The 13977-nt window shown below is 42.2% G+C and overlaps 1 protein-coding gene across 6 annotated transcripts in view; it reads left to right on the top strand.

Moving 5' to 3' along the window:
• LOC138675614 (protein starmaker-like) overlaps nucleotides 1–13977 on the top strand; it is a 106350-nt gene that overhangs the window by 63186 nt on the left and 29187 nt on the right. The window lies entirely within an intron of this gene.

Below are 13977 nucleotides of genomic sequence, written 5' to 3'. Positions count from 1 at the left end.
AGGTGCCTGGTATGAACCCCGAACTTTACAGTTTCGGTTTGCTCATCCTTTACTCCTTAATAACCATCAATATGCTGGCAGCAGTAATGGCCGCAGTAAAGGGTACTTAACCCCTTTACCCCCAAGGGTGGTTTGCCCGTTAATGATCGAGCCAATTTTTACAACTCAGACCACTGTTCCTTTATGAGGTTATAACTCTGGAATGCTTTAACGGATCCCGTTGATTCTGCCACTGTTTTCTCGTGACATATCGTACTTCATGATAGTGGTAAAATTTCTTTGATATTACTTGCACTTATTTGTGAAAAAAATGGAAATTTGCTGAAAATTTTGAAAATGTTGCAATTTTCCAACTTTGAATTTTCATGCCCTTAAATCACAGAGATATGTTACACAAAATACTTAATAAGTAACATTTACCACATGTCTACTTTACATCAGCACAACTTTGAAACCCCAATTGTTTTTGTTAGGGAGTTAAAAGGGTTATAATTTGACCAGCGATTTCTCATTTTTACAACACCATTTTTTTTAGGGACTACATCACATTTGAAGTCACATTGAGGGGTCTATATGATAGAAAATAGTAAAAAATTGACACCATTCTAAAAACTGCACCCATAAAGGTGCTGAAAACCACATTTAAGAAGTTTACTTACCCTTCAGGTGCTTCACAGGAATTTTTGGAATGTTTAAAACAAAATGAACATTTAACTTTTTTTCACAAAATAATTATTTCAGATCAAATTTGTTTTATTTTACCAAGGGTAACAGGAGAAATTGGAACAAAAAACGTTGTTGTCCAATTTGTCCTGAGTACGCTGATACCCAATATGTGGGGGTAAACCACTGTTTGGGCGCATGGCAGAGCTCGGAAGGGAAGGAGCGCCATTTGACTTTACAATGCAAAATTGACTGGAATTGAGAAAGGATGCCATGTTGAGTTTGGAGAGCCCCTGATGTGCCTAAAAAGTAGAAACTCCCCACAAGTGACACCATTTTGGAAAGTAGACCACCTAAGGAACGTATCTAGATGTGTGGTGAGCACTTTTAACCCCCAAGTGCTTCACAGAAGTTTATAATGTAGAGCCGTAAAAATAAAAAAATCATATTTTTTTCACAAAAATGATCTTTTCTTCCCCAATTTTTTAATTTCCCAAGAGTAACAAGAGAAATTGGACCCCAAAAGTTGTGCAATTTATCCTGAGTACGCTGATACCCCATATGGGGGGTAAACCACTGTTTGGGTGCATGGCAGGGCTCGGAAAGAAAGGAGCACAGTTTGACTTTTTCAATGCAGAACTGTCTGGAATTGAGATCAAACGCAATGTTGAGTTTGGAGAACCCCTGATGCGCCTAAACAGTGGAAACCCCCCACAAGTGACCCCATTTTGGAAACTAGACCACCTAAGGAACTTATCTAGATGTGTGGTGTGCACTTTAATCCCCCATTTGTTTCACTAAAGTTTATAATATAGAGCAGTGAAAGTTAAAACATAATTTTTTTCCACAAAAATGATATTTTCACTCCCAATTTTTTATTTTCCCAAAGGTATCTGTAGAAATTGGACCCCAAAAATTGTTGTGCAATTTCTCCTGAGTACGATACCCCGTATGTGGGGGGGGGGCACAGTTTGGGTTAATGGCAAAGCTCAGAAGGAAAGGAGCGCCGTTTTGGAATGCAGACTTTAATGGAATGGTCTGTGGGCATCAAGTTGCGTTTGCAGGGCCCCTGATGTACCTAAACATTAGAAACCCCCCACAATTGACCCCATATTGGAAAATAAAACCCCAATTAACTTATCTAGATGTGTTGTGTGAACTTTAAACCCTCAAGTGTTTCACTTTAAGTTCAAGTTTATAACGCAGAACCGTGAAAAAAAAAAAAAATTTACACAAGAATGATTTTTTAGCCCCCAGTTTTGTATTTTCCTAAGGGTAACAGGAGAAATTGGACACCAAAAGTTGTTGTCCAATTTGTCCTGAAAACGCTGATACCCCATACAGTATGTGGGCTAGTCACCATTTGGGCGCACATCAGGCTCGGAAGAGAAGTAGTGACATTTTGGAATGTAGACTTTGATGGAATGGTCTGCGGGCATCACGTTGCGTTTGCAGAGCTCCTGGTGTGCCTAAACAGTGGAAACCCCCCCCAAATCTAACTCCAACCCTAACCCCATTACATCCCTAACCATAATCCCAACCCTAACCACACCCCTAATCATAACACACCAATAACCCTAATCACAACCATAACCCTAACCACACCCCTAACCCAAACACACCCCTAACTCTAATCACAACTCCAACACACCCCTAATCCCAAAACACCTCTAACCCTGATCACAACCCTAACCATAATCCCAACCACATCCCTAACCCTGTCACACCTCTAACCCAACTGTAAATGTAATCCTAACCCTATCCCCAACTCTATCTATCTATCCCCAGCCATAACCCTAACCCTAATGGGAAAATGGAAATAAGTACATCTTTTTTATTTCAATATTTTTCCCTAACAAAGGCAATGATAAAGGGGGGGTTGATTTACTATTTATACCGGGTTTTTATAGCGTGTTTTTATGTTTGGCAGCTGTCACACACTAAAAGACACTTTTTATTGCAAAAAAATAGTTTTTGGGTCGTAACATTTTGAGAGCTATAATTTTTCCATATTTTGGTCCACAGAGTCATATGAGGTCTTGTATTTTGCGGGACGAGTTGACGTTTTTATTGGTACCATTTTTGGGCACATGACGCTTTTTGAACGCTTTTTATTTCAATTTTTGTTAGGCAGAATGAACAAAAAACAGCAATTCATGAATTTCTTTTTGGGGGACATTTATACCGTTCTGTGTTTGGTAGAATTGATAGAGCAGTTCTATTCTTCGGGTTAGTACAATTACATTGATACCTCATATATTTTTTTTTGCTTTGGTGCTTTTATACAATAAAAACTATTTTTTCTAAAAAATAATTATTTTTGCATTGCTTTATTCTGAGGGCTATAACATTTTTATTTTTTTGCTGATGATGCTGTATGGCAGCTCGTTTTTTGTGGGACAAGATGATGTTTTCAGCGGTACCATGTTTATTTATATCCATCTTTTTTATCGCGTGTTATTCCACTTTTTGTTCGGCAGTTTGATGATAAATCATTGTTTTTTGCTTTTTTATGGTGTTCACTGAAAGGGTTAACAAGCTGGACAATTTTATAGGTCTGGCTGTTTTGGATGCGGTAATACTAAATATGTGTGCTTTATTGTTTTTTTTTATTTACATAAAGAAATGTATTTATTGGAACAATATTTTTTTTATTTTTTTTCTTTATTTAGGAAATATTTTTAAATATTTTTACACAGTGTAATTTTTTGAAAAATTTTTTTACATTGTCCCAGGGTGAGACATCACTGTATATTGTCAGATCGCTGATCTGACACTTTGCATAGCACTGTGTCAGATCAGCGATCTGACAGGCAGTGCAGGAGGCACTTTGGCGGAGAGCCCACATCAAAGCCGTGACATGTCAGCTGTTTTGAACAGCTGACACGTGCGCGCAATAGCGGGAGTGGAATCGCGATCCATCCGCTGCTGTTAACTAGCTAAATGCCGCTGTCAAAAGCTGACAGCGGCATTTAACTACCGCTTCCAGCCGCGCAGCCAGTAATGCTCGCATTGCCGACCCCCGTCACATGATTGAGGGTCAGTGATGCGTCGGCATAGTAACCAGAGGTCTCCTTGAGACCTCTATGGTTACTGATGCTGGCTTTATGTGAGCGCCACCCTGTGGACGGCGCTCATAGCAAGCCTGCAATTCATCTACATAGGAGCGATCTGATGATCGCTGCTATGTAGCAGTGCCGATCAGGCTATGCCATGTTGTGGATTCTGTTTTTGGGCTCCCTCTGGTGGTTACAGATGGTACTGGGTGACTTGTGTTCTCTGCGGTCTCTGGTGTCTACCTGTTCTATCAGGATATGGGAGTTTCCTATTTAACCTGGCTTTCTTGTCATTTCCTCGCCGGCTATCAATGTAATCAGTGTGTCTTGTTACCTCTGCTTCCCGCTTCTGTATTCTTCAGGACAAGCTAAGTTTTTGATTTTCCTGTTCCACGTTTTGCTTAATTTTTGTCTTAGTCCAGCTTGCAGATATGTGATTCCTTTTTGCTGGTTGCTCTAGTGGGCTGATATTACTCCTCATGTTCCATGAGTTGGAACATGAGTTCAAGTAATTTCAGGATGGTTTTTTGTAGTGTTTTTCGCTGACCGCGCAGTTCACTTTTGTATCCTCTGCTATCTAGCTTTAGCGGGCCTCATTTTGCTGAATCTGTTTTCATAACTACGTATGTGCTTTCCTCTCATTTCACCGTCATTACATGTGGGGGGCTGCTATTTCTGTGGGGTGTTTCTCTGGAGGCAAGAGAGGTCTGTGTTTCTTCTATTAGGGAAAGTTAGTTCTTCGGCTGGCGCGAGACGTCTAGAATCATCGTAGGCACGTTCCCCGGCTACAGCTAGTTGTGTTGAGGTTCAGGATCGCGGTCAGCTCAGTTTCCATCACCCTAGAGCTTGTTTTGCTTTTTGTGCTTGTCCTTTTGTGATCCCCTGCCATTGGGATCATGACAGTATAGCCGGCCAAAAAGTGGTAATCGTATTGGCTGAAGTAGGAGGAAAAGTAGTCTGAGGAAGTTTTTTTTTTTTTTTTTTCCCCTCAGAGTTTGCTGCATAGCCTTAATTGCAGCCTGGCTGCGTCTTACCTCCTCTTAATCCTTGAATGGCTCTGACCTCAGCTGTTTATCATGGACGTCCAGAGTTTGGCTTCCAGCCTGAATAATCTTGCTGCTAAGGTTCAAAATATACAAGATTTTGTTGTACATGCTCCTATGTCTGAACCTAGAATTCCTATCCCAGAGTTTTTTTCTGGAGATAGATCTAGTTTTCTGAATTTTAGGAACAATTGCAAGTTGTTTCTTTCTTTGAAATCTCGCTCTTCTGGAGACCCTGCTCAGCAAGTCAAGATTGTTATATCTTTCCTGCGGGGTGACCCTCAGAATTGGGCATTTGCATTGGCACCAGGGGATCCTGCGTTGCTCAATGTGGATGCGTTTTTTCTGGCATTGGGTTTGCTCTATGAGTAACCTAACCTAGAGATTCAGGCTGAAAAAGCTTTATTGGCTCTCTCTCAGGGGCAAGATGAAGCAGAAATATATTGTCAGAAATTTCGGAAATGGTCGGTGCTTACTCAGTGGAATGAGTGCGCCCTGGCTGCAAGATTCAGAGATGGCCTTTCTGAGGCCATTAAAGATGTCATGGTGGGGTTCCCTGCGCCTACAGGTCTGAATGAGTCTATGACTATGGCTATTCAGATTGATCGGCATTTACGGGAGCGCAAACCTGTGCACCATTTGGCGGTGTCTTCTGAACAGGCACCTGAGACAATGCAATGTGATAGAATTCAGTCCAGAAGTGAACGGCAAAACTATAGGCGGAAAAATGGGTTGTGTTTTTATTGTGGTGATTCAGCTCATGTTATATCAGCATGCTCTAAACGCACAAAAAAGGTTGATAAGTCTGTTGCCATTAGTACTTTACAGTCTAAGTTCATTCTGTCTGTGACTCTGATTTGTTCATTATCAGCCATTTCCGTCGATGCCTATGTGGATTCAGGCGCTGCCCTGAGTCTTATGGATTGGTCATTTGCCAACCACTGTGTGTTTAGTCTGGAGCCTCTGGAAGTCCCTATTCCATTGAAAGGAATTGACTCTACACCTTTGGCTATGAATAAACCTCAGTACTGGACACAAGTGACCATGCGTATGACTCCCGTTCATCAGGAGGTGATTCGCTTCCTGGTACTGTATATTTTACATGATGTCTTAGTGCTTGGTCTGCCATGGTTACAAACTCATAACCCAGTCTTGGACTGGAAAACGATGTCTGTGTTAAGCTGGGGATGTCAGGGGGTTCATGATGATGCACCTCCGATTTCTATCGCTTCATCTACTCCTTCTGAGGTTCCGGTATTTTTGTCTGATTATCGGGATGTTTTTGAGGAGCCTAAGCTCAATTCGCTTCCTCCTCACAGGGATTGCGATTGTGCTATAGATTTGATTCCTGGCAGTAAATTTCCTAAAGGTTGTTTATTCAATCTGTCAGTGCCAGAGCATACTGCTATGCGGGATTATGTTAAGGAGTCCTTGGAAAAGGGACATATCCGTCCATCTTCGTTCCCTTTTGGAGCAGGTTTTTTTCTTTGTGGCCAAAAAAGATGGTTCCTTGAGGCCTTGTATAGATTACCGTCTTTTGAATAAGATTACAGTTAAATATCAGTATCCTTTGCCATTGTTGACTGATTTGTTCGCTCGCATTAAGGGGGCTAAATGGTTCACTAAGATTGATCTTCGGGGTGCGTATAATCTTGTGCGGATAAAGCAGGGTGATGAGTGGAAAACCGCATTTAATACGCCTGAGGGCCATTTTGAGTATTTGGTGATGCCTTTTGGACTTTCTAATGCTCCTTCTGTCTTCCAGTCCTTTATGCACGATATTTTCCGTGAATATCTGGATAAATTTATGATTGTGTCTTTGGATGATGTTTTGGTTTTTTCGGATGACTGGGAGTCCCATGTTCAGCAGGTCAGGAAGGTGTTTCAGGTCCTGCGGACCAATTCTTTGTTTGTAAAAGGTTCAAAGTGTCTCTTTGGAGTCCAGAAGATTTCTTTTTTGGGGTATATTTTTTCCCCTTCTACTATTGAGATGGATCCCGTCAAGGTTCAGGCTATTTGTGACTGGACGCAGCCTACATCTCTTAAGAGTCTACAGAAGTTCTTGGGCTTTGCTAATTTTTATCGTCGTTTCATAACTAATTTTTCTAGTGTTGTTAAGCCTTTGACGGATTTGACTAAGAAGGGTGCTGATGTTGCTGATTGGTCTCCTGTGGCTGTGGAGGCCTTTCAGGAACTTAAGCGCCGGTTTTCTTCTGCTCCTGTGTTGCGTCAGCCAGATGTTTCGCTTCCTTTTCAGGTTGAGGTTGATGCTTCCGAGATTGGAGCGGGGGCGGTTTTGTCACAGAGAAGCTCCGATTGCTCAGTGATGAAGCCATGTGCGTTCTTTTCTAGAAAGTTTTCGCCCACTGAGCGGAAATATGATGTTGGTAATCGGGAGCTTTTGGCCATGAAGTGGGCATTTGAGGAGTGGCGTCATTGGCTTGAGGGTGCTAGACATCGTGTGGTGGTCTTGACTGATCACAAAAATCTGATTTACCTTGAGTCTGCCAAGCGTCTGAATCCTAGACAGGCTCGTTGGTCACTGTTTTTCTCCCGTTTCGATTTTGTGGTTTCATACCTGCCAGGTTCAAAGAATGTGAAGGCGGATGCTCAATCTAGGAGTTTTGTGCCTGACTCCCCTGGAAATTCTGAGCCCACTGGTATCCTTAGGGATGGGGTGATTTTGTCGGCTGTCTCCCCAGACTTGCGACGTGCTTTGCAGGAGTTTCAGGCGGATAAACCTGATCGTTGTCCGCCTGAAAGACTGTTTGTTCCGGATAATTGGACCAGTAGAGTCATCTCCGAGGTCCATTCTTCTGCGTTGGCAGGTCATCCTGGAATATTTGGTACTAGAGACTTAATACTATCTAATAGACCTGACAGAATAACAAATCTGCAGGTGGTTGGGCATCTAGGAAATAGCGACCACAATATTGTACAGTTTCACCTGTCTTTCACTAGGGGGACTTGTCAGGGAGTCACAAAAACACTGAACTTTAGGAAGGCAAAGTTTGACCATCTTAGAGATGCCCTTAATCTGGTAGACTGGGACAATATCCTCAGAAATAAGAATACAGATAATAAATGGGAAATGTTTAAGAACATCCTAAATAGGCAGTGTAAGCGGTTTATACCTTGTGGGAATAAAAGGACTGGAAATAGGAAAAACCCAATGTGGCTAAACAAAGAAGTAAGACAGGCAATTAACAGTAAAAAGAAAGCATTTGCACTACTAAAGCAGGATGGCACCATTGAAGCTCTAAAAAACTATAGGGAGAAAAATACTTTATCTAAAAAACTAATTAAAGCTGCCAAAAAGGAAACAGAGAAGCACATTGCTAAGGAGAGTAAAACTAATCCCAAACTGTTCTTCAACTATATCAATAGTAAAAGAATAAAAACTGAAAATGTAGGCCCCTTAAAAAATAGTGAGGAAAGAATGGTTGTAGATGACGAGGAAAAAGCTAACATATTAAACACCTTCTTCTCCACGGTATTCACGGTGGAAAATGAAATGCTAGGTGAAATCCCAAGAAACAATGAAAACCCTATATTAAGGGTCACCAATCTAACCCAAGAAGAGGTGCGAAATCGGCTAAATAAGATTAAAATAGATAAATCTCCGGGTCCGGATGGCATACACCCACGAGTACTAAGGGAACTAAGTAATGTAATAGATAAACCATTATTTCTTATTTTTAGGGACTCTATAGCGACAGGATCTGTTCCGCAGGACTGGCGCATAGCAAATGTGGTGCCAATAATCAAAAAGGGCTCTAAAAGTGAACCTGGAAATTATAGGCCAGTAAGTCTAACCTCTATTGTTGGTAAAATATTTGAAGGGTTTCTGAGGGATGTTATTCTGGATTATCTCAATGAGAATAACTGTTTAACTCCATATCAGCATGGGTTTATGAGAAATCGCTCCTGTCAAACCAATCTAATCAGTTTTTATGAAGAGGTAAGCTATAGGCTGGACCACGGTGAGTCATTGGACGTGGTATATCTCGATTTTTCCAAAGCGTTTGATACCGTGCCGCACAAGAGGTTGGTACACAAAATGAGAATGCTTGGTCTGGGGGAAAATGTGTGTAAATGGGTTAATAACTGGCTTAGTGATAGAAAGCAGAGGGTGGTTATAAATGGTATAGTCTCTAACTGGGTCGCTGAGACCAGTGGGGTACCGCAGGGGTCAGTATTGGGACCTGTTCTCTTCAACATATTCATTAATGATCTGGTAGAAGGTTTACACAGTAAAATATCGATATTTGCAGATGATACAAAACTATGTAAAGCAGTTAATACAAGAGAAGATAGTATTCTGCTACAGATGGATCTGGATAAGTTGGAAACTTGGGCTGAAAGGTGGCAGATGAGGTTTAACAATGATAAATGTAAGGTTATACACATGGGAAGAAGGAATCAATATCACCATTACACACTGAATGGGAAACCACTGGGTAAATCTGACAGGGAGAAGGACTTGGGGATCCTAGTTAATGATAAACTTACCTGGAGCAGCCAGTGCCAGGCAGCAGCTGCCAAGGCAAACAGGATCATGGGGTGCATTAAAAGAGGTCTGGATACACATGATGAGAGCATTATACTGCCTCTGTACAAATCCCTAGTTAGACTGCACATGGAGTACTGTGTCCAGTTTTGGGCACCGGTGCTCAGGAAGGATATAATGGAACTAGAGAGAGTACAAAGGAGGGCAACAAAATTAATAAAGGGGATGGGAGAACTACAATACCCAGATAGATTAGCGAAATTAGGATTATTTAGTCTAGAAAAAAGATGACTGAGGGGCGATCTAATAACCATGTATAAGTATATAAGGGGACAATACAAATATCTCGCTGAGGATCTGTTTATACCAAGGAAGGTGACGGGCACAAGGGGGCATTCTTTGCGTCTGGAGGAGAGAAGGTTTTTCCACCAACATAGAAGAGGATTCTTTACTGTTAGGGCAGTGAGAATCTGGAATTGCTTGCCTGAGGAGGTGGTGATGGCGAACTCAGTCGAGGGGTTCAAGAGAGGCCTGGATGTCTTCCTGGAGCAGAACAATATTGTATCATACAATTATTAGGTTCTGTAGAAGGACGTAGATCTGGGGATTTATTATGATGGAATATAGGCTGAACTGGATGGACAAATGTCTTTTTTCGGCCTTACTAACAATGTTACTATGTTACTATGTTACTAGAGACTTGGTGGCCAGGTCTTTTTGGTGGCCTTCCTTGTCGAGGGATGTGCGTTCTTTTGTGCAGTCTTGTGAAGTTTGCGCTCGGGCTAAGCCTTGCTGTTCTCGGGCCAGTGGATTGTTGTCACCTTTGCCTATTCCGAAGAGGCCTTGGACGCACATTTCCATGGACTTTATTTCGGATCTCCCTGTCTCTCAAAAAATGTCCGTCATCTGGGTTGTGTGTGACCGCTTTTCTAAGATGGTTCATCTGGTACCCTTGCCTAAGTTGCCTTCCTCCTCTGAGTTGGTCCCTCTGTTTTTTCAGAACGTGGTTCGTTTGCATGGGATTCCGGAGAACATCGTTTCTGACAGGGGATCCCAGTTTGTGTCAAGATTTTGGCGGACGTTCTGTGCTAAGATGGGCATTGATTTGTCCTTTTCGTCTGCATTCCATCCTCAGACGAATGGCCAGACGGAACGAACTAATCAGACCTTGGAAACTTATTTAAGGTGTTTTGTTTCTGCTGATCAAGGTGACTGGGTTACCTTTTTGCCGCTTGCCGAATTTGCCCTTAATAATCGGGCTAGTTCTGCTACCTTGGTTTCTCCTTTCTTTTGTAATTCGGGGTTTCATCCTCGTTTTTCCTCTGGTCAGGTGGAGCCTTCTGATTGTCCTGGAGTGGACATGGTGGTGGATAGGTTGCATCAGATTTGGAGTCATGTGGTGGACAATTTGAAGTTGTCCCAGGAGAGGGCTCAGCAGTTTGCTAATCGCCGTCGCCGCGTGGGTCCTCGACTTCGTGTTGGGGACTTGGTGTGGTTGTCTTCTCGTTTTGTTCCTATGAAGGTCTCTTCTCCTAAGTTCAAGCCTCGGTTCATCGGTCCCTATAGGATCTTGGAAATTCTTAACCCTGTGTCGTTTCGTTTGGATCTCCCGGCATCGTTTGCTATTCATAATGTGTTCCATCGGTCGTTGTTGCGGAAGTATGAGGTACCTGTTGTTCCTTCGCTTGAGCCTCCTGCTCCGGTGCTGGTGGAGGGAGAATTGGAGTATGTTGTGGAGAAGATCTTGGATTCTCGTGTTTCCAGACGGAAACTCCAATATTTGGTCAAGTGGAAGGGTTATGGTCAGGAGGATAATTCTTGGGTGGTTGCCTCTGATGTTCATGCTGCTGATTTGGTCCGTGCATTTCATAGGGCTCAACCTGGTCGCCCTGGTGGTTCTCGTGAGGGTTCGGTGACCCCTCCTCAAGGGGAGGTACTGTTGTGGATTCTGTTTTTGGGCTCCCTCTGGTGGTTACAGATGGTACTGGGTGACTTGTGTTCTCTGCGGTCTCTGGTGTCCACCTGTTCTATCAGGATATGGGAGTTTCCTATTTAACCTGGCTTTCTTGTCATTTCCTCGCCGGCTATCAATGTAATCAGTGTGTCTTGTTACCTCTGCTTCCCGCTTCTGTATTCTTCAGGACAAGCTAAGTTTTTGATTTTCCTGTTCCACGTTTTGCTTAATTTTTGTCTTAGTCCAGCTTGCAGATATGTGATTCCTTTTTGCTGGTTGCTCTAGTGGGCTGATATTACTCCTCATGTTCCATGAGTTGGAACATGAGTTCAAGTAATTTCAGGATGGTTTTTTGTAGGGTTTTTCGCTGACCGCGCAGTTCACTTTTGTATCCTCTGCTATCTAGCTTTAGCGGGCCTCATTTTGCTGAATCTGTTTTCATAACTACGTATGTGCTTTCCTCTCATTTCACCGTCATTACATGTGGGGGGCTGCTATTTCTGTGGGGTGTTTCTCTGGAGGCAAGAGAGGTCTGTGTTTCTTCTAATAGGGAAAGTTAGTTCTTCGGCTGGCGCGAGACGTCTAGAATCATCGTAGGCACGTTCCCCGGCTACAGCTAGTTGTGTGTTGAGGTTCAGGATCGCAGTCAGCTCAGTTTCCATCACCCTAGAGCTTGTTTTGTTTTTTGTGCTTGTCCAATTGTGATCCCCTGCCATTGGGATCATGACAATGCCAGCTTTTAGCCTCCCTTGGAGGCTATTGAAGCATGGCAAAAGTAAATTAAAAATGTTTAAAAAAATAATAAATAAATTAAAAAATTTAAAGTTTAAATCACCCCCCTTTCGCCCCATTCAAAATAAAACAATAAAAATCAAATAAAATATGCACATATTTGATATCACTGAGTTCAGAATCGCCCGCTCTATCAATAAAAATAAAGGATTAACTTGATCCATCCAACCCTAACTCTGCACCGCTTAAGTCTTTTCCCACCACAAAGCATGGTGGGAATAATGCAGAACAAAAAGAAAGTCATACTGATGTACCAACCAAGGGGCATGTAAAACCTGTACACCATATATTAATGTACAAACTAAACAAATACCTAATTTGACTCTGATTTGTCCCTGCTTGGCCATGCTAGTTGGCACCTTAAAATTAAGCAATGTCAGCTGACCCTGAGTGTCCTTAACATCACTCTCAACTACACACAAAGTATTGACTATATCAACGCATAGCATAGTACACATAGACAGAGGGTGAGACATAGGGCTAAAGATTTATTAACACCATCATACATGAAAGAAGAAATAAAAAAAAAATGTAAGTAAAAAATACCTTTGGTATACGTGAAAACCCCCAGACCCTGACTGTAATAAATCACAAAAGTGCTGAGAAGGGGAACATGCAGACAAACCACAGGAGAAGCAATAGAAAAAACCTCAGCAAGATAATCCTTCACTGGGGAGCAGGGACTCATGACATTTGCACTGAGCCTCATGGCAGCACCATAATTAGCATATATGATTAAACTTTAGTTTTTGCAGAATGTTGAAAAAAATAGAACAGTAAAAGTTTAAATTTTTAAGATGCTTTATCAGCTAAAAAGCTGCAGCCTTGATTCAACAAATTATGCACACCAGAATTCACAATGGCTAGCTATGCCAAGGTGGGTAGAGCTGAGGAGGAAAGACATGATAATGCCTATATGACAAATTAATCAAAAGTTACAATGTACACAATGCCAGAAATGTTACTCCAGTCATTCCACTGAGAAGAAGCTCCACAACTCAGACAACACTATTTCAATCACCGTTTTTTCACCAAGTAAAATACCAACTTCAATACTTATTGACTCCATTTGAGTGGTGATGGCATTGGCTATCTCATTGTTATGTCACGCGATCCCTGAAGCAAATCAGTGAATGCATTAGGCCGGCCTCACACTCAGCATATAAAAATACGGTCCGTAATTTACGGTCGTAATACGCAGAAAAGTCCCCAAAATAGTGGTCCGTATCTCATCCATAGGCAGGGTGTGTCAGCGTATTTTGCGCATGGCATCCTCCGTATGTAATCCGTATGGCATCCGTACTGCGAGATTTTCTTGCAGGCTTGCAAAACCGACATACGGACATACAATGGATTCATGGGCTCCAAAAAACATAAAAACATATGTACTGTCTATATATATAGACAGTCCTGGTACCTGGGGCGGACGTGCTAGGTACCGGCCCATATCCACTCCCCCGTACTTACCTGGTAAATATTATCTTTCACCGCCATTACCACTCACTATGTTAATGCTGGGTTGCTAAGGCTGAGCTGCAAACACTGGTTTGCACAGGTTTCTCTGTATACTGTTTAGCATTTAGGCTAATTTATTGTTAGTGAGGACTTGTTATATTCTGTATTTATAGCACCCACTTTTCTTGGTAATAGGATATTATGGTCATACTATGGTCAGACTGACATCTTTGAGGAGTATTGGCGGGCTGTACTAGGAGATGTTTGGTATAAGGGAAGGTGGAGGGGAGGGTGACTTACCTTAAAATTTGTTAAAGGGACACTATCACCTGAATTTGGAGGGAACAATCTTCAGCCATGGAGGCGGGGTTTTCGGGTGTTTGATTCACCCTTTCCTTACCCGCCGGCTGCATGCTGGCTGTAATATTAGATTGAAGTTCATTCTCTGTCCTCCATAGTACACGCCTGCGCAAGTCCCCTGTATATGGTACCAGGTCCTGGCGT

This window comes from Ranitomeya imitator, chromosome 4 (genome assembly GCF_032444005.1).
Source record: "Ranitomeya imitator isolate aRanImi1 chromosome 4, aRanImi1.pri, whole genome shotgun sequence".
NCBI lineage: Eukaryota > Metazoa > Chordata > Amphibia > Anura > Dendrobatidae > Ranitomeya > Ranitomeya imitator.
This window is presented reverse-complemented; position numbering and strand designations above follow the sequence as displayed.